The sequence below is a fragment of the Mustela lutreola genome, chromosome 1 (assembly GCF_030435805.1).
Source record: "Mustela lutreola isolate mMusLut2 chromosome 1, mMusLut2.pri, whole genome shotgun sequence".
Lineage (NCBI taxonomy): Eukaryota > Metazoa > Chordata > Mammalia > Carnivora > Mustelidae > Mustela > Mustela lutreola.
Window position 1 is genome coordinate 29,062,524 of NC_081290.1, and position 20,672 is coordinate 29,083,195.

Here is a 20,672-nt window from a genome sequence, read left to right on the forward strand (position 1 = left end):
CTAGAAGGAAGTTTTCCATCTTAAATGCATCTATCTGCTTTTTGTTTGGTTGGCTTTTGTTTGTTTTGTTAATACCCTTAGGCTAGGCAACGTAATATGTCTGGAAAATCATTGGAAGATGTGTCTCCTAAAATGTTTCTCAGGAAAAAAAAAATGAACAAGGTGAAGCAGGATGATTAAGAAGAGACGGGATTCATTCCTTGCCTCCTTCTTTCTTTTCCTCTCTTCCTTCCTTTCAGTTGGATTTGTATTAAGTCCTTCTAGATGTGGGGCACACTGAATGGTTCCTGCCTCCTATTAGAATCATACCGCTAATTGTTAAAAAAAAATTGTTTTCATGTTGCTGAGATTTCTGCCTAGAGTATAAAATACCTGTTTGTGATTTTTTTTTTCCACATCAATTAACAGTTCTGTCCAGTAAGTGGACTCCTTCATGTTCACAGAGGAGTTTTCTTTATTTTTTAATCAAATGTTCCTTAAATCTGTGAAAAGGCTTATCTTCACATTGAACTTTTGGTTTCACCAGTTTATTATCTGAGGCTGAAAATAGTTCTGGGACACTGCTTATTCCTGTTTGAGAAATAACTTAGTTTTTAATTCCTTTTTTTTAAAGATTTAATTTTAGAGAGAGAGAGAGAGAGAACACACATGTAATGGGGGAGGGGAGGGAGAGAGAGAGAGAAGACAAGAGAGAATCTCAAGCAGACTCATTGCTGAGTGGGGAGCCTAATGCAGGGTCCATCTCATAACCCTGAGGTCATGACCTGAGACAAAATCAAGAGTCAGACACCTGACAGCCACCCAGGTGCCCCTAGTTACTTTTTTTCTTCTCTTTTTGTTTTAGTATGTTTCTTGACATTTTAATTTGTAAATCAGGGTTCCTTTTCAGTAACTAAATTTACCATCTGACTGGAGTTTTACCAAAAAAACTGCGTTTCTGAGCTTATATTCATTGTAATATACAAATATGTGAATAGTTATAATTTATATAAGACACCAAGGACTGGTAATTATATTTGTTGTAAGAACAGATCTTTTCATAGTCTCCATGGTTGCTTTCTTCATATCATTCTGTAGTAAATGATTTTTATAATGCATTATAACAAAGAATCTGGCACATGGGTCATTTGTAAGCCAGTCCTTCCTACTTATAATATTCAATCCACTAGGCTCACTTGGAGTCGAGTAGTGTTTTGGCAATTTCTCTATGGTCCCTGGGACAAGTGCAGATTCTCATTCTATGTTATCAGTCTACCTTTGTCTCTAAATCATTGCCTTTCACCCTTAATCTTTGAAAATCTTATATTACTATGGGCTTATAGAAACTGAGACATTGTCTGATTGATGAAAATTTCAGTGGTTGATTCAAGACATTTATTCCAATATGAAAAACAGCTCTCCACCTAGAACCCAATTTAGGAAAAGCCTCATATAGATGACCTTTTTGTGCTATTTTTCTGTGAGTAGGCCAAGATTATAGCATGTTACTTGAAATCAAATTTCCCTAACAATTCATCGTCTTCTGATATAGTACAGGTTCTACTTCCAGTGGAAGATTTAAATATGGAGATGAGTGGAGGGAAAAAAAAGGGCAGTCTCTTTTCTGTATTATCAAGCCCAGTTTTTGGTGATTTTATTCTAGATTATACATTTGTTGAAAGAATTGTATCTTACATTGTCCTGCTGTCTGATATCAAACATGAAGGCATAGCTGAACAGAATGTATTCAGTACTTCAAATAGTGGAATGACTTGGATTAGAACCTTCTATTAAACAGAATAATTTAGGGTGTCATTATAGCACAAAAAATTATAAAAATCCACATACAGGTATTTAGGACAGGTAGATATAGTTTTGAATCATAACTGTTTTATTAGCTTTCTGATCTTGGGCAAATTACTAAACCTCTTTGAGCTTCAGGTTTCTCAGGTTCTAAAATGGGAATAGCAGTACTTAGAAACAATTGAGGACAAGATACTATATAATTTATCCAGTAGTATGTTTTGAAAGCTGAAGGCTCAAACCCAGCTCTTCTGGTTTCTACTGTATAACAACTGAAATTGCCATTTTATACTTTAGATACTTACAGAGCAAGGACAGGAATTAGAACCCTCTATACTAGTCATGACCCATCCACTTCCAGGATGATACAGAAAGAGAAAAAAGAGAGTGCTTGAAACCTCATTCTGGAAACTAATTAAATTTTAAGACCTTGCTATGTGGTCTGATTGTTAGTATCCCTTCCAAATTCATATGTTAAAATACTAATGCCAAATGAGAAGGTATGAGGTGGTGGGTCCTGTGGAGGATTCTTAAGTCATCAAGGTGGAATCTTCAAGAATTAGATTAATTGCTTTTATAAAAGAGATGCCATGATGCTCCCTAGACCCTTTGGTCACATGAGGATACAGAAGTCTGGAACCCAGAAGAGAGCTTCCTTCCACTTGACTATGCTGGCATTCTGAACTTGGACTTCAACTTCCAGAACTGTAAAGAAATAGATGTTTATTGTTTATAAGCCACCCAGTTTATGCTCTTCTGTTGTAGAAGCCCAAGTGGATGCAGACAGACCCCGACAAAAATTTTAAATTGATGTTCAGACAGTATAATTAAATGTTTAATATGATATCATTTGGCAGATAAGAAATAATTTTAAAGAAAATTTTCATACCAAAAATAATGTGCAAAGATAGGGGATCCTGAAAAGGACCAAATTGGAGAGATTATTTTCTAAATTAAGCCAAATGGTCAAACCATATATCAAAATACCAAATTTACAAAAAAGTTTAAGAAAGCATAAAGAAAATAGATTTAAAAAATTAATTTTTTAAAATTTAAATTTTACTCATTTAATATGCAGTGCAATATTGGTTCTGGAGTACAGTTCAGTGATTTATCACTTACATTCAGCACCCAGTCCTTTTCACAAAAAGTGCCCTTATTAATCCGTATATGCCATCCCTCCCCGCCCATCAACCCTCAGTTTGTTCTCTAAGAGTCTCTATTTATTGTGATTTATTTCCTTCCCTGCTTCACCTTCCCATATGTACATCTGTTTTCTTTCTCAGATTCCATATATGAGTGAAACCATATATTTGTCTTTTCTCTGACTGAGTTATTTCACTTAGCATAATACACTCCAACTCCATCCATTACATTGCAAATGGAAAGATATCATTTTTTTTTAATTTTTTATTTTTTATAAACATATATTTTTATCCCCAGGGGTACAGGTCTGTGAATCACCAGGTTTACATACTTCACAGCACTCACCAAAGCACATACCCTCCCCAATGTCCGTAATCCCACCCCCTTCTCCCAAACCCCCTACCCCCAGCAACCCGATATCATTCTTTTTGATGGCTGAGTAATATTTCATTGTGGATACATATACACCACATCTTTATCCATCCATCAGTTGATGGACATTTGGATTCTCTCCCTAGTTTCGCTGTTGCTGATAATGTTGTTATAAGCATTGGGTGCACCCCTTCAAATCTGTATTTTTGTATCCTTTGGGGAAATGCCCAATAGTGCAATTTCTGTATCATAAGGTAGTTCTCTTTTTTAACTTGTTGAGCAACCTCCATGCTGTTTTTCCAGAGTGGCTGTACCAGTTTGCATTCCCAACAGTAATACATGAGGGTTCCCCTTTTCCTGTATCCCCCCCCAACACCTGTTGTTTCTTTGTTGCTAGTTTTACCCTTCTGACAGGTTGAAGTGGTATCTCATCATGGTTTTGATTTGTATTTTTCTGATGATTAGTGATGTTGAGCATCTTCTCATGTGCCCATTAGCCATCTTGAAGTCTTCTTTGGAAAAGTGTCTGTTCATGTCTTCTGCCCGTTTCTTAACTGCATTATTCGTTTTTTTGGTTGTTGAGTTTGATAAGCTCTTTATAAATTTTGGATACTAACCTTTTATCTGATATGTAATTTGCAAATATCTTCTTCCATTCCATAGGCTGCCTTTTAATTTTGTTGATTTAAACAATTGGATTTTTTAAAGCAATTGAGCTGATAATGTACTTTATGTGATTAAACATTTTCTTCTACAGTTGAAACATTTAACCCAGATATGATTTTGATTTTAATTATGCCCCAAATTGGTACTAATCTTACCTAGGTTTCAGCTGCAAGTATGTAAATACTAATGCACCTTGATTTTTTTAATCTAAAGTTAAAGGTAGAACAGGCACATGAAAAGATGTTCAGCATCACTAATTATTTGGGAAATACAAATACAAATCTAACTAGTGAGATCACCTCACTAGTTAGAATGGCTGTTATCAAAAAGACAATAACTATTGGAGAGGATATGGGGAAAAGGGAGCACTCATATGCTGTTGGTAGGAATGTAAATTGGTGCAGCCATGATGGAAAACAGCATGAAGATTCCTCAGAAAATTAATAACAACTACTGTAGGATCCAACTATTCCACTTATCTGAAGAATACAAAAATGTTGATTGAGATGATATATGCACCCCTGTGTTTACTGCAACATCATTTATAATAGCTAAGAAGTGAAAACAACCAAAGTGTCCGTTGATGGATAAATGGATGGAGAAGACACGTTGTATCTACAATGGAAGACTGCTTAGCCTTAAAAAGAATGAAATCTTGACATTTTACAACTACATGGGTGGACCTTGAAGGTATTATGCTTAGTGAAATAAGCCCAAAGGAGAAAAGATACCATATAATTTCACTCATATATGGAACCTAAAAAAAACAGAATTAATGAACAAAAGAGAACAAAAATAAATTCATGGATACAGAAAGCAGGCGTTTATAAGAGGGGGTGGGCCAAATGGGTGATGGTGGTCAGCTATATGGTTACAGAAAGTAACTAGGCTTACAGTGGCGATCACTTAATAGTGTATATGGATATGAAATTATAATGTTTTATACCTGAAACTTAAATAATATTATATACTTAGTATACACCAATAAACAGACCAAAAAAAAAAAAAAAACCTAAAACAAAAAAATAAAGTTTAGAGATTTTATTCCCACTACCTATGAAAAATAAGAACGGAACCTTATTTATATGAAATTGAACCTTCAAATTAAGTTACCCAAGAGCCCAAAATGAAAGATATTAATTAAATGCCTTTTCCCCATTCAGAAATTCATCAGAGGTAATGATGAATAGTACAGATAGGTAGTAATTATGATGGTTGCAGACAGAAAAAGAATTAAAAATTCTGACTACAGTACTATTCAAGGAAAAGACCACAGTCTGTTGATTCTATTTGATTTTTACCCTACCCTGCGGGCCACTATATAAAATGGCATTGAAAGGATTGTTTTCTTTTAGGCTCTACATAATATCCTTTTGGGCCTTTGCAAATTGCATGCTACACTGGAAAAACCTTCACTTACAAGATATCCTTTTCTTACGAAAGCAGAGGAAGTAGCAGCCCTAGGCTCCCTGCCTTTGTCAGGACTCCTCTTGAGATATTAATGTAAAAGTTCCCTAAACTAAAATTTTAATTATAACCCAGCCTCTGTTGGGCCTATTAAAATGGTTTATGGTTCAGGGTAACTAATGAGATTTATATATCTGTTGGTATAGTTTATAGTGTCATATAGACCACATACAGGTGCAGTTGAGAAAAAAAAAAATCAATCTTTGTCATTCCTTGGTCAAGGATAGTGGAGAACAGAAGCCAAGCAATCCATTCTTTCTCTTAGAGCGATTTGGGATAAAATCGCAATTCTCACACGGGTGATATTTATACAGAGTTTAGAAAGAAGAGAGCTTTGGTTTTCAAAGAGATATTTTTGCTATTTTGGGATAAATGCATCTAAAATCCTAGAACTTTCAGTAAAAATTTTTGCATAAATTTCCATCAGTTGTATTAGCCACTTCTTCAGAACATCTTTTGATCAATAATACCCATGATAGTAGAAGAAAAGGAGAGAAACTTCGATATAATAGAGTGGAATCTGTTAAGAGATGTCTGGTTAGTGGCCTCAAATTTTCAACTATTCTATATTTTCTAAGGTTTATTGTTAGATCAAGAATGCATATATTTATGGTAGTATTTTTATTTATTTAAACATTTTTATAACTCTTCTGGTTAGCAAGGACATAATCAGTCTATCGTATTTGAATTTCAGCCAGTCAGTACTCAGGTAGCCTAACTGCCTATTTGAAATTATTTTTAAGAAACAGATTTGGAACAAGTGAAGTTTCACTATTGTCATCATTTGCATTCAGCCTTAATTAGGAGTAGCAGCTCTTTATAAAATGAACAATGGTAGATATGTTTTCAGTGTAGATAACACTATACAGTCCCTTTTGGTACTTGCATCAACCTTATCTGCTTGAGTTTATTTTATATACATGTGGATTTATATTCACATTTTAGCACCTTTAATAATTTTAAAAGTTATCTTAATAATTTTATTATGGAATCCCAAATTTATGGAGAAATGAGCACAGTGCAATGCTTTTTTACTCCTGAACCATTTATAAGTAAGTTGCTGATTTGATTCCCTGTAATTCCCAAATATTTTGGTGTTTAGACCCTACAAACAAGGAAATTCTCCCACATAATTACAATACTACCGTCAAAACTAAGAAATCAGCTTTGATGCATCCAGAGAAATCTCATATTCCAGTCAAATTTTGCCGGTTATCCCAAATGCATCCTTTATAGCAAAAGAATCCAGCTCAAAATCACGTAATGCATTTGGTTGAATTTTGTCTCTTTTCACATCTTCAGTCGAATATTTCTACAGTTTTTCTTTTGATGCTCCTGATCTTGCTTCTCTTGAAGATTATAAGCTAGTTATTTTGTAGAATGTTCCCTCAGTATGAATTTGTCTGGTATTTCTGCACGATTATATTCAGATTAGGTATCTTTGCCAGGAAACCATAGAAGAAATGCTGTCTTCTTCTCATTGCATCCTGTTAAGTGGTGCATAATTTCACTTTGACCCCTTATTGATGATAGTCATTTTGATTTCTTGGTTAAGGTACTGTATGCTAGTTTCCTTCACTGGAAAGTAACCCTTTTCTTTGTTGTAATTAATAAAGTTTTGTGGGAAAGTACTTTGGAACTGTGTAAATACACTGTTCCTCACAAATCTGTTTAATTTGTTAATTTTATCTGTATAAACTGAAGGTTTTCCATATTATTTTTGTGCTCAAATTGTTCTCAAATTGGCAGGCAATAGCCTACTTAAACTGGTTTATCTGTGCTTAGGAAATGTATCATTATTTGAGCACTCCTTGCTTTGTGGCTTATATTTAAAACATTTTTTCCAGCTTCATTGAAGAATGATCGACAGATAAAAATTGCATGTATTTAAGGTTGTACAATGTGATCATTTGGTATGTGTAGACATTGTGAAGTAATTATTACAGCCAGGCTAATTAACGTATTCATCACCTCACAATTCACTTTTTCTCCTATGGTAAGAAGACTTAGATCTACCCTCTCAGCAAATTTCAAGTATATAATATGTTATTATTACCTATAGTCACCATTCTGTACATTAGATCACCAGAATTTATTCGTCTTAAAACTGAAACTCTATGGGTGCCTGAGGGGTGCAGTTGGTTAAGTATCTGCCTTCAGCTCAGGTCATGATCCTAGGGTTCTGGGATAGAGCCATGCATTGGACTCCCTGCTCAGTGGGAAGCCTGCTTCTCCCTTTCCCCCTTCCACTCTCCCTGCTTGTGCTCTCTCACTCACTCTTTTGCTCTCTCAAATAAATAAAATCTTAAGCAAAAAACCCCCAAACTGAAAGTCTCTACCCTTTGACAAACATCTCCCCATTTCCCACCTCATCAAGTCTTAGTAATCAGTCTTCCCCTCTGCTTATATGGATTCAGTTTTTTCAGATTCCACATATAAGTTAGATCATGCAGTATTTCTCTTTCCATGTCTGGCTTATTTCAGTTAGCCACAATGTCCTCTGCATTGTCACAAATGATGAGATTTCCTTCTTTCTGTGGCTAATATTCCATTGTATATGTGTATCTTTGTATCTGATGTACAAATAATACTTTAAATAATATGTTTTATATATATAAATACTTAGAGATATGGATGGGTGAAGAAAATTTGATACATATATAAAATTCTCTGTATCTGTTTGATGGACACTTCAGTTGGTTTCATGTGTTGGTTCTTGTAAATAGTGTTGCAATCAACATGGGACAGTAGATAACTCTTTTGAGATACTGATTTTAGTTCCTTTTAGTATATACCCAGAGGTGGAATTGCTAGATGGTATGGTGTGTTCTATTTTTAATTTTTTGAGGAATCTCCATACTATTTTCTATATGGCTGTACCAAATTACATTCCCACTATAGTATTCTTTTTCTTTTTTCTCCACATAATCAACAATACTTATCTTTTGACTTTTTGATAATAGCCATTCTCACATGTTAGATGTGATATCTCATTGTGGTTTTGGTTTGCATTTCCCTATGATTAGTGATGCTGAGCACCTTTTCTTATGTCCATTGGCCATTTGTATGTTTTTTGAAAAATGACTGAATGGATTGTTGAGTCTGTTGTTTTTACTATTATTGTTATTATTTTGTTATTAAGTTTTATGAGTTCCTTACATTTTTTGTGTATTAATATCCCCATATCAGATCCTTGTAGCTTAGCTTACACTTTCTTTGTGTTAGGCCCAGAATTGGCCATTTCTTCAAGTAGCCTGATTTCTTTTAAAAATGGTAGAAGCTAAAACCCCAGAGTTATGTATATACCATTTGCTTTTGCAGTGTCACTGCTTCTAGGCCTTACAATGGATAGTTCTAGGACTATAAATATGTATAGTACACACACACACACACACACACACACTTATGCCAATAATTATTTCTCTCTGTGTGTTGAAGACCTTAAGTTCTCATTAGTGCAACTAATAGCAGTCCCAAACAAGAGGATTCAATCTAATTTTCCCCGTTCTGCATGCACAGTTTTCATCTCTGATTTTGAGAAACCTGTCTTCCAGAGTTCTCTCAGGAAGTATATTATCCTAATATACCAATATCCTGTCTTCCCTTTCAAGTCCTCCCTCACACAGATACCCTCCTTATCCTTATACAACTCTTGACTCTCCATGTGTGAATATTCACTCAGGATCCTGTGCTCTATCCTAATACCTCCTCACCCTGTTCAGACGGTGATATCTAGTGTTAGGCTTTCCTCACTTGAAAATGTCCTCTTTGCTCCATTTGGGATCTTGATTCTCCCTGATGGACCAGCCTACATTCTTGAAGATCATTCTCACTTGCTTGAGCTCTGACACTTCGTAGCAGACCACATCCTGGCATGGATGTTCTCCTCATATTGCTTAGGTGCTGACATGTAATATGAGGTCAAGCCACATTTCCACAGGGATCACTACTTCTTCTGCTTGTTTTGAGTACCTCTGTTAGGTTTCTCCTCCTCTCTCTTGCTTAGATGCTTTCCCAACTCCCATCTCACTCCAGTTTGCTCTTCTGTGAGGATGCCTTTTCACCCTGTTCTGACTTTACACTCTGTCACAGGAAGCCTTTCTCTGTGAATACCTTCCTCCTCCAATTTGGACTCTAATACTCTTTTTCTGGGTTACTCTGGGTACCCTCTCACAGCTGGCAGATACGTCTGGTTTGCTTTCCGCTGCCTGTTTTTGTAATTTCTATTTCAGAAAGTCAAAAAGCTTTTTTCTTGAAGGAACAGGACAGAAAACCTGTGCTTGAAACTTTGAAAAGCAGGTGGTCCTCTTATCTTTATAAAGAGAGTCACCACAAGATTTCTTAAATCTCACCGTTGAGTATAATTTATTATTTTAGTTATAAAAATTTGATCTTTAATCTTTTGCATAACACATATCTTTGCACCATTCATATTTCTTAGTTATTAGGTAATAGTCCAAGTAGTGGAATTTCATTTTGTAAACTTTTTTTTAAATTGCCATTTTGAGTCCACTTTGTGTTTTTGTGTATTTAGTGTGTCCTCAGCAATGAAAAAAAACACAGTGGATAATAGGAAGGAAAGAGAATGGAGAATTCCATGACTTCAAGCAGCTTATGATCTGCTTGGGCTAGCAATAGTCCCAAAACAGAAACAGAAACAATGCAATGCAGCATGTAAACTTCACTAAGTTACATAGTTGGAGGGTAAGTATAATGTAAATTCAGAGACTAATCTGACTTGGGGGCTGGAGCCATTGGAAATTTTAATAGGATTTATGACACTTCAGTTTGTCCTGGAGGATAGATAGGATTTGGACAGCTGAAGAGTTGGAGGGAAAAGAAGAAATGAACAGGAAAATCGCTGAGGCAGATTAAGCAATGGCAAATGGAGAATGAAAACGGATTCATCCTTATGGGAGCGACAGTATGTGAGGAAGTCATAGGGGGTTAAATTGGTAACTAAAATGTGGTACTGTTTCCTGGTCCTGGAAACCAGTTAGTGTAAGAAGTATGGGTTTTCCCCATAGTTACTAGAATCACAGAAAGATCTTGAACAAGACTGGGACATGATGAAAGTGATATTTTAGAAAGTTGAATCTAGAGGAGGTTTGTAGTATGGTTTCAATGTGGGAAAAACTGTCTTTTAGCCATTTTAAAAATGAGATGGAAGTGCTCACCGACTAGAATTGGGGTATTATACTGAGAGTGAAAATATGGAACAACTCAGAGCTCTTTACAAGGACAACTAAGGACACAGGAAAAAAAAAAAAAAAAGTAAAAGGTTAAAAGTGACTCCAGAAGATAGCAGGCAAAATGAGGGCGCAGTACATTCTCAGAAAGAAACATTGAAATTGAGTATTTTGCACTTGTCATTGGATTTAAAATGCCTTTCATTGATTTCCCAGTTCAGTAATTATTTTGTTCCGCGAATCTCCTGAAAATCTAAAAGATACCCATTAAAAAAGCAAAAGAAAACAATTAAAAAGAATAATTAGTAATGAATGATTAAAACACATGTGCAGAATGTATTTGGGCTATACCAGGTAGCCCAAAGACAGGTATGTGTACTAGGTTAACTTAGGCAGTTTTAGTTCCCAGCCATAGTCCTAAAAACAAAGGGAAGATCTGAAATATTTTTATTTATTTATCTATTAAGATTTTGCTTATTTATTTGGCACAGATAGGGAGAGAGAGCACAAGCAGGGGGAGCGGCAGGCAGAGGGAGAAGCAGGTTCCCTGCAGAGCAAGGAGCCCATTGTGGGACTCAATATCGGGACCTGGGATCATGACCTGAGCCTAAGGCAGATGCTCAACCGACTGAGCCATCCAGGTGCCCATTAAGTATTTTTTAAAAAGATTATTTATTTATTTATTTATTTATTTGACAGACAGAGATCACAGTTAGGCAGAGAGGCAGGCAGAGAGAGAGGAAGGGAAGCAGGCTCCCTGCCGAGCAGAGAGCCCAATGCGGGGCTCGATCCCAAGACCCCGGGACCGTGACCCGAGCCGAAGGCAGAGGCTTTAACCCACTGAGCCACCCAGGCGTTCCCCATTAAGTATTTTTAATAAAGTTTTGGGAGACAGAACTAAACCTGTAATTTTCAGAGAATACTTAGTAGACCAGTAGGTAACTAGAAATATGTTCAGGTAGGGGACATTTCAGTTAACCAGTTCTGTAGTTATGTCCATGTACAAACACATAGCATAAGAGAGGTGACCAGCATAGAATTGCATATGCCAGTCTTAGAAACTACACAAAAAAATCAGTGTTGAAAGAAATTTTCAGAAAACATCTGCTAGTTTTGCAGATACTTGGTCAAGTTTACAGTTTTCCAGGTATTTTTTAAGCATCATATCGAAGTATACACAGACAAAAAAATTCTATACTTTTAAAATGCATCAGGGACTATATAAAATATAGTCCATCAAAGCATAAACTTGATTTTGAAATATGATTGATAATACCTGAGAATATATTCTGCCCTTGGAACAAAAAGTATTCATTGAAGAATCAGTAGGATGGGCCATATGTTCTTTGGTAGTTGCAGACATGAAATCTGAAATGAAGACTAGATAGCTTTCAGCTTGTTTGTTTTTTACTTTTGTACATTAGATGTTGGCAGTTGAAAAAGTATATCCCCAGTGAAGATTTCAGTGGGGAAAATGCTCACGAGGTCATTCCTTTGGGATCTTGTATCCACACTGCAACTAAGAACACTTCAGCTTTAACTTTAGTATATTGTGAGTCTTCAAAGTATCATGGATTTAAGCGAATTCTGACCATTTCCCCCTCCTAGATATGTTGCTCTTATTTGAATAAAACATAAAATTAAATACTTTATTTTGATCATATATTATAAATTATGCATTGGATTTAGATTTCACCGAAGTCTAAGCCAAATGTCCATGCCTTAAAAAAAACATAGATCGATAAACTGAAGTTCAGAGACTAAGAGAAGCCTTGCTTCAATTAGATTCGAGACACAAAGTGAATTGTAATCTGAAAGCAAATATATTTTTCTCTTTATGGTTTATAGTATTTTAATCCATTTACCCACCGGATATCAATTTCAGTCCCCTGATAATTCAACCAACAGAACTGACTGTGGTTTTCAATGAAGGGCATGATAACACCTTTGCTAACAAATAATGGCAAAATTTATTGAGCTGCTATTATATTCTTAATGCTTTCCACTTTATTTAACTTGCATTTAATTAACCAAAGATCTATGGGTGTGGTAGCATTGCTATCCCATCTTAGACCCAAAGTTAGTAAACTGTGCAAAGTAACAGCTAGAAAGAGGTGTAGACATGAACTCAGACTCCAACATTCTGACTTCAGTTCATTTCCTTAAACCTCTGCTATAGAACTGCTCTGTTGGTTTAATATGTGAGGAATTGCCTTTCTGAAATAGAAATGAGGAAGAAGGTGGCTATTCCTAAATGTCACATAGAGGAATTGAGGGTATATCTATGTCATTAAACATGTGAAATTTAATTGCTAAGCTACGAACAGACCTCTTAGGTTATCATATCTAATTAAATGTCTTTATTTATTTCCTTACCTGAGTACCATTTTCCAGATGAGAAAACTAGAACTCAAAGAAGTTAAAATCTTGTTCAGGACACAGAATTTTTGAATGATGTGATGAGTACTGGGTGTTATATGCAACTGATGAATCACTGAACACTGTATCAACAGTCAATGATGTACTATATGTTGGCTAACTGAACATAATAAAAAATAAATATAAAAAAGAACTTATAAATGTCAGATTCAAAATTTGAGCACAGATCTCTGATTTATAAAATCTGTGCTCCTTTTTATTACTGTTATTACTGTTCTTTTAAGTTTTTATTTTAATCCCAGTTAGTTAACATACAGTGTAGTATTAGTTACAGGTATACAATAGAGTGATTCAGCTGCCATGCAGCACCTTGTGTTCATCATGACAAGTGCCCTCCTTAAGGCCTGTGTTCTCTTTAACCCATCCTTCCACACCCCTCTCCTCTGGTAATCGTCAGTTGCTCTCTATAATTAAGTCTCTTTCTTGCTTTACTTCTCTCTCTCTCTCTCTTTTTTTTCTTTGCTCATTGGTTTTGTTTCTTAAGTTCCACATATGAGTGAAAGAAATCATACGGTATTTGCCTTTCTCTGACTGACTTATTTTGCTTATTAGCATAATGCCCCATAGCTCCATCCATGCCATTGTAAATGGCAAGGTTTCACTATTTTATGGCTGAATAATATTCCACTGTTTATATATACCGCTTCTTTATCCATTCATCAGTTGATGGACACTTGGGCTGCTTCCATATCTTGGCTGTTGTAAATAATGCTGCTTTTAGGTATTCTAGCAGATGTGCCATGATACCACACTGGAGTTGTGATTTGCATTTCCTTGATGATAAGAGATGATGTGTGTGTTGGCTATCTCTGTGTCTTCTTTGGAGAAACGTCTGTTCATGTCTTCTGCCCATTTGGGTAGGATTAACCTATTAAGCCATCTGGCCCCGGAGTTTTGTGTTTTTTTGGTTTTTATTTATTTTTATTTTTGTTTTAAACCGACTGAGTTTATTTGTTGGTTTTTGACCTGTTCACATTTTCTATTTTGTCCTCTTTCACCTATTTCAGTTTTGGTAGTTTATATGTTTCTCACTGCTTTCCCTATGTCTATTTTTGTTTTCCATAATTTATTTTCTCTTTTGTTTGACTTGATTACTCTGTCTTTTGTGTCACTAATTCATTCCTCTGCTTTTTCCATCCTGTTGTTAATCCTATTAAATATGTTTCTTGTTTCATTTATTGTGTCCTTTATCTCTGCTACGTTATTCTTTATGTGTCATAGGTGTCACTCATGTCTTCCACTCTTTTCTCAAGACTGGTGAGTATTCTTATGGTCGTGGCTCTTAATTCTCTGTCTGGCATGTTACTTGTATCTGTTTTGTTTAGATCTCTGTTGGTAGCCTTGTCTTGTTCCTTCACTTGGGATACAGTTCTCTGTCTCCTCATTTTGTCTGCCTTTCTGTGTCCTTGTGTCCACATTCTGTTTCCCTGTGTTAAGAAAGTCAGCAGTGCCTTTTTCTCTTGAAAGTAGTGATCTTATAAAGATTACTTTATAATCTTGAGTGTTCCTGCAGTGCACTTCTGGAGAGTATTTTATGTGTATTGTTCATGCTTTGCTATTGCATCTGAGTCACTTTTCCTTTTAGTGCATTTGTCTGCATTGGTTCTCTGCCTCTTGTGCTCTCTGCTTGCTCTGAGATGTTAGTGAGACTTAAGCAAGCCAGTTTTGAGGGGACATTCCCGCTGGGAAACTTGGCACTAGATTGATGTTGTTAGAAAATGTTGCACTGGACTCCTAATCCTATGCCAATCCCCTGAATCACTGTGGTGACTGGACCCTGCGTGTTAGTGTCTGGGGGTATGGCTGGGCTCAGTGTGGCAGTTGGGCCCTATGCTGGGCACTGTGCATGACAGCAGCTGAGGGTGTATGGCTGGGTGTGGTGTGTGACAGTGACTGGGGACTGTTCCCAACTGGGAATGGTATGGCAGTTGTGCACCCAACAGCTGGGTGGGTATCATGGGTGGCTTTAACAAAATTTTCCCTGAGCCCAGCACTGAGGCTAGCTGGCTGGGAGTGGGCATACTCCCAGACGAACTTGTAGGTGTGCCACACTGCTAGTCGATTAGACAGCAAGTGTCTGTGTGTCCCAGCTTCTCACAGGCACCCTCTGTTTATTCTGGGAGTTGGGGGAGGAAAATGGCACTTGCCAGCTCCCTTGTGTTTGGGGAAGTCCCCCAACACACTTAAGAATAAGTTTAAACAGGTCTGTCTCCCATTTGTTCCTGGCATTGTGTAAACTGTATGAACTGCCATTTTTATATTATCTCTTTGTACAGTCTCTTTAAGGATAGTGACCCAGCTATCACTTGCCCTCCTGGTTCACCCACTGCTGTGTCAGCTGACTTAAAAAAAAAAATTATTTACTTAATTTAAGTGGGGGAGAAACGGAGGGAGGGGAAGTGATTCCTCAAGCAAACTGCCTGCTGAGCATGGAGCCTGATGTGGGCTCAATCTCAGGACCCTGAAATCATGACCTGAGCCAAAATCCAGAGTCAGATGCTTAACCAACTGAGCTACCCAGTTGCCCATGTCAGCTGAGTTTTAAAGCTCCATGTTCCAAGACCCACTGGTTTTACAGGTTCACAGGATTCAGCCCCTTGGTTTTTAAAGCCAAATGTTAAGGGGTTTAGTCTTCCGCATGGGAGCCCTCTGCTGTAAGAGCTCATTTTTCTGTCTTCTTCATATGTGTAGCTCCCTTCGCTCTTATGGGCCTCCTTTTGCCTTTCTGACCTTTCTTACCATCTTTTATACATTTAGTTACAGAGCTTGTTCTGCCATCTTCAGATTGTTCTCTGGCATATTCACTTGGATATGGATGATAACTAGTTGAAAACATGGGCTGTGGTGAGGTCAGGGTCCTCCTACTCTGCTGTCTTCCCCTACATTCCCAAATCTCTGCTTCCAGGGCTCCCCACAAGTGTATGTGTGCACATGTGTGCGTACTGAGACAAAGCCTATAGTTCACATGCCTGCCTTTGAGTAGCATATTGTCCTAGTGACTACTGGTTACCCTGCCCTCTCTGAGATGGCTTCTGGTCCTGAAAAGGGCCTGGGCACCTGATGCCCCTACTAAGGATGTACTTCCCCCAAAAGGAGCCCTCTCAGCCCTCTGTTTACAGCCACTGATATGTCTGAGAAGCATGTTGTTACTTTGTGTCTTCCTGGAGAACCCCTGGGGGGCTGTGAGCTTCCTCTTCCCTTTGTGGGTTGCTCCCAGAGCCATGGCTCAGGGAAAGAAGGCATGTGTGTGAGGCATAGGAAAAATACCTCCATGAGGGAGGAGTCAAGATGGCGGAGAAGCAGCAGGCTGAGACTACATCAGGTAGCAGGAGATCAGCTAGATAGCTTATCAAACCATTGCAAACACCTACAAATCCAACAGGAGATTGAAGACAAGAAGAACAGCAATTCTAGAAATAGAAAATTGACCACTTACTGAAAGGTAGGACTGGCACAGAAGTGAATCCAAAGCGACGTAAAGATAGACCACGGGGGTAGGGGCCAGCTCCCGGCAAGTGGCGGAGCAATGGAGCATAAAATCAGGACTTTTAAAAGTCTGTTCCGCTGAGGGACATTGCTCCAGAGGCTAAACCAGGGTAAAGCCTACATGGGGTCAGCATGGTCCCAGGGCCCATGGGGTCAAAGAAGGATCAGGGGTGTCTGAGTGTCACAGAGTTTGCAGGTATTAGGGTGGGGAAGCCGGCTGCAGAGACAGAGCCGAGGAGTGAGCTCCCAGCTCCGGGTTACCTTGAACCGGTCACTTTCTCGGTGAGCTCAGAGCGTGGCCAGAGGCCAAGGAGACGGGAGTGATTGGGCTCTTTTCTCTGAGGGTGCACTGAGGAGTGGGGCCCCCAGCTCTCCACTCCTCTGGGCTGGAGACTGGGAGGCCGCCATTTTCATTCCCATTCTCCAGAACTCTACCAAAAGCATTCAGGGAACAAAAGCTCCTGAAAGCAAACCTGAGCTGATTACTCAGCCTGGCCCCTGGTAAGGGCGGTGCAATTCTGCCTGGGGCAAAGACACTTGAGGATCACTACAACAGGCCCCTCCCCCAGAAGATCAATAAGAAATCTAGCCAAGACCAAGTTCACATAACAAGGACAGCAGCAGAATTCCAGAGGAGGGGAAAGCAAAGCACGGAACTCATGCCTTTCTCCCCATGATTCTTTAGTCTTGCAGTTAATTTAATTTTTTTTTAATTTAATTTTTTTCTTCTAATTTTTTTTAACTTTTACCCTTTTCTTTTTTAACATTGTTTTACTAGTTTATATTATATATATATATTTCTTTTTTATATTTTTTCTTTATTTGTTCTCCTTTTAAATTTTTTTTTCTGAACTTCTTTTTATACCCTTCTCCCCACCACGATTTGAAGTCTCTTCTGATTTGGTTAAAGTGCATTTTCCTGGGGTCTTTGCCACCCTTTTAGTATTTTATTTGCTCTTTTATATACTCTTATCTGGACAAAATGACAAAGCAGAAAAACTCACCACAAAAGAAAGAACAAGAGGCAGTACCGAAGGCTAGGGACCTAATCAATACAGACATTGGTAATATGTAAGATCTAGAGTTCAAAATGACGATTCTCATGGTTCTAGCCGTGCTCGAAAAAGGCATGGAAGATATTAGAGAAACCCTGGAGAAATAAAAGAACCAAGTTGAAATAAAAAAAGCTATTAATGAGGTGCAATAAAAAATGGAGGCTCTTACTGCTAGGATAAATGAAGCAGAAGAAAGAATTAGTGATATAGAAGACCAAATGACAGAAAATAAAGAAGCTGAGCAAAAGAGGGACAAACAGCTACTGGACCACGAGGGGAGAATTCGAGAGAAAAGTGACACCATAAGATGAAACAACATTAGAATAATTGGGATTCCAGAAGAAGAAGAAAGAGAGTGGAGCAGAAGGTGTATTGGAGAGAATTATTGGAGAGAATTTCCCTAATATGACAAAGGGAACAAGCATCAAAATCCAGGAGGTGCAGAGAGCCCCCTTCAAAATCAACAAGAATAGATCCACACCCCGCCACCTCATAGTAAAATTTACAAGTCTTAGTGACAAAGAGAAAATCCTGAATCAGCCCGGGAAAAGAAGTCTGTAACATAAAATCGTAAAAATATTAGTTTGGATTGCTAATTTTGGCCATTCTAAGTGGTGTAAGGTGGTATCTCAATGTGGTTTTAATTTGAATCTCCCTGATGGCTAGTGATGATGAACATTTTTTCATGTGTCTGATAGCCATTTGTATGTCTTCATTGGAGAAGTGTCTGTTCATATCTTCTGCCCATTTTTTTTATATGATTTTCTGTTTTCTGTGTGTTGAGTTTGAGGAGTTCTTTATAGATCCTGGATATCAACCTTTTGTCTGTACTGTCATTTGCAAATATCTTCTTCCATTCCGTGGGTTGCCTCTTTGTTTTGTTGACTGTTTCCTTTGCTGTGCACAAGTTTTGATCTTGATGAAGTCCCAGAAGTTCATTTTCACCTTTGTTTTCTTTGCCTTTAGAGACATATCTTGAAAGAAGTTGCTGTGGCTGATGTCGAAGAGGTTACTGCCTATGTTCTCCTCTAGGATTCTGATGGATTCCTTTCTCACATTGAGGTCTTTTATCCATTTTGAGTTTATCTTTGTGTATAGTGTAAGAGAATGGTAGAGTTGCATTCTTCTATATATATATCTGCCCAGTTTTCCCAGCACCATTTATTGAAGAGACTGTCTTTTTGCCACTGTATATTTTTTCCTGTTTTGTCGAAGATTATTTGATCATAGAGTTGAGGGTCCGTATCTGGGCTCTCTACTCTGAACCGCTGGTCTGTGTGTCTGTTTTTATGCCAGTACCATGCTGTCTTGGTGATCACAGCTTTGGAGTAAAGCTTGATATCAGGTAACGTGATGCCACCAGTCTTATTTTTGTTTTTCAATATTTCCTTAGCAATTCAGGGTCTCTTCTGATTCCATACAAATTTTAGGATTATTTGCTCCAGCTCTTTGAAAAATTGAAAAAAAATTTCAAAATACTTAGAATTTTGATTGGAATGGCATTAAAAGTATAGATTGCTCTAGGCAGTATAAACATTTTAACAATGTCTATTCTTCTGATCCAAGAGCATGGAATGGTCTTCCATCTTTTTGTGTCTTCTTCAATTTCTTTGATGAGTGTTCTGTAGTTCCTCGAATACAGATCCTCAACCTCTTTGGTTAGGTTTATTCCCAGGTATCTTATGGTTCTAGGTGGTATAGTAAATGTTGGAGGGGATGTGGAGAAAGGGGAGTCCTCTTACACTGTTGGTGGGAATGCAAATTGGTGCAGCCACTTTGGAGAACAGTGTGGAGATTCCTCAAGAAATTAAAAATAGAGCTTCCCTATGACCCTACAATTGCACTACTGTGTATTTACCCCAAAAATACAGATGTAGTGAAAAGAAGGGCCTTCTGTACCCCAGTGTTTATAGCAACAATGGACACGGTCGCCAAACTGTGGAAAGAACCAAGATGCCCTTCAATGGACGAATGGATAAGGAAGATATGGTCCATGTACATTATGGAGTATTATGCCTCCATCAGAAAGGATGAATACCCAACTTTTGTAGCAACATGGACAGGACTGGAAGAGATTATGCTGAGTGAAATAAATCAAGCAGAGAGAGTCAATTATCATATGTTTTCACTTATTTGTGGAGCATAACAAATAGCTTGGAGGACAAGGGGAGATGGAGAGGAGAAGGGAGTTGAGGGAAATTGGAAGGGGAAGTGAACCATGAGAGATTATGGACTCTGAAAAGCAATCTGAAGGTTTTGAAGGGGTGGGGAGTGGGAGGTTGTGGGAACCAGTTGGTGGGTATTGGAGAGGGCACAGATTGCATGGAGCACTGGGTGTGGTGCAAAAACAATGAATACTGTTATGCTGAAAATAAAGTAAAAAAATTTTTAAAAAGACTATATAAATTGATGAATTAAGGGAAAAAAATAAATGGGATGTGGCATGAAAAAAAAAATCTAGATTGGCAGCAGACTTATCCACAGAGACCTGGCATGCCAGAAAGAACTGACATGATATATTCAGGGCTGTAAACGAGAAAAACATGCAGCCAAGAATACTATATCCAGCTAGGCTATCATTGAAAATAGAAGGAGAGATAAAAAGCTTCCAGGACAAAGAAAAACTGAAAGAATTTGCAAACACCAAACCAGCTCTCCAGGAAATATTGAAAAGGGTCCTCTAAGCAAAGAGAGAGCCTACAAGTGGTAGATCAGAAAGGAACAGAGACAATATACACTAACAGTCACCTTACGGGCAATACAATGGCACTAAATTCATAACTCTCAATAGTTACCCTGAATGTCAATGGGCTAAATGCCCCAATCAAAAGACATAGGGTATCAGAATGGATAAAAAAACAAAACCCATCAATATGTTGCCTGCAAGAAAGTCATTTTAGACTCGAAGACAACTCCAATTTAAAGTGAGGGGGTGGAAAACAATTTACCATGCTAATGGACATCAGACAAAACCTGGGGTGGCAATCCTTGTATCAGATCAATTAGATTTTAAGCCAAAGACTATAATAAAAGATGAGGAAGGACACTATATCATACTCAAAGAGTCTGT

General features: G+C 37.6%; 1 protein-coding gene across 5 annotated transcripts in view; it reads left to right on the forward strand.

The window, feature by feature from the left end:
• The window catches only part of LOC131824398 (cytochrome c oxidase subunit 7B2, mitochondrial), a 163,992-nt gene that overhangs the window by 16,902 nt on the left and 126,418 nt on the right, over positions 1 to 20,672 (forward strand). For 2 of the 5 annotated variants that reach the window (XM_059162238.1, XM_059162216.1), the window contains exon 2: positions 18,569 to 18,664. The exons of the other annotated variants lie outside the window; for them this stretch is intronic. The gene's annotated coding sequence lies outside the window, so the exon portion shown is untranslated. The remainder of the gene's footprint in view (positions 1 to 18,568; positions 18,665 to 20,672) is intronic. 5 annotated transcript variants of the gene reach the window in all.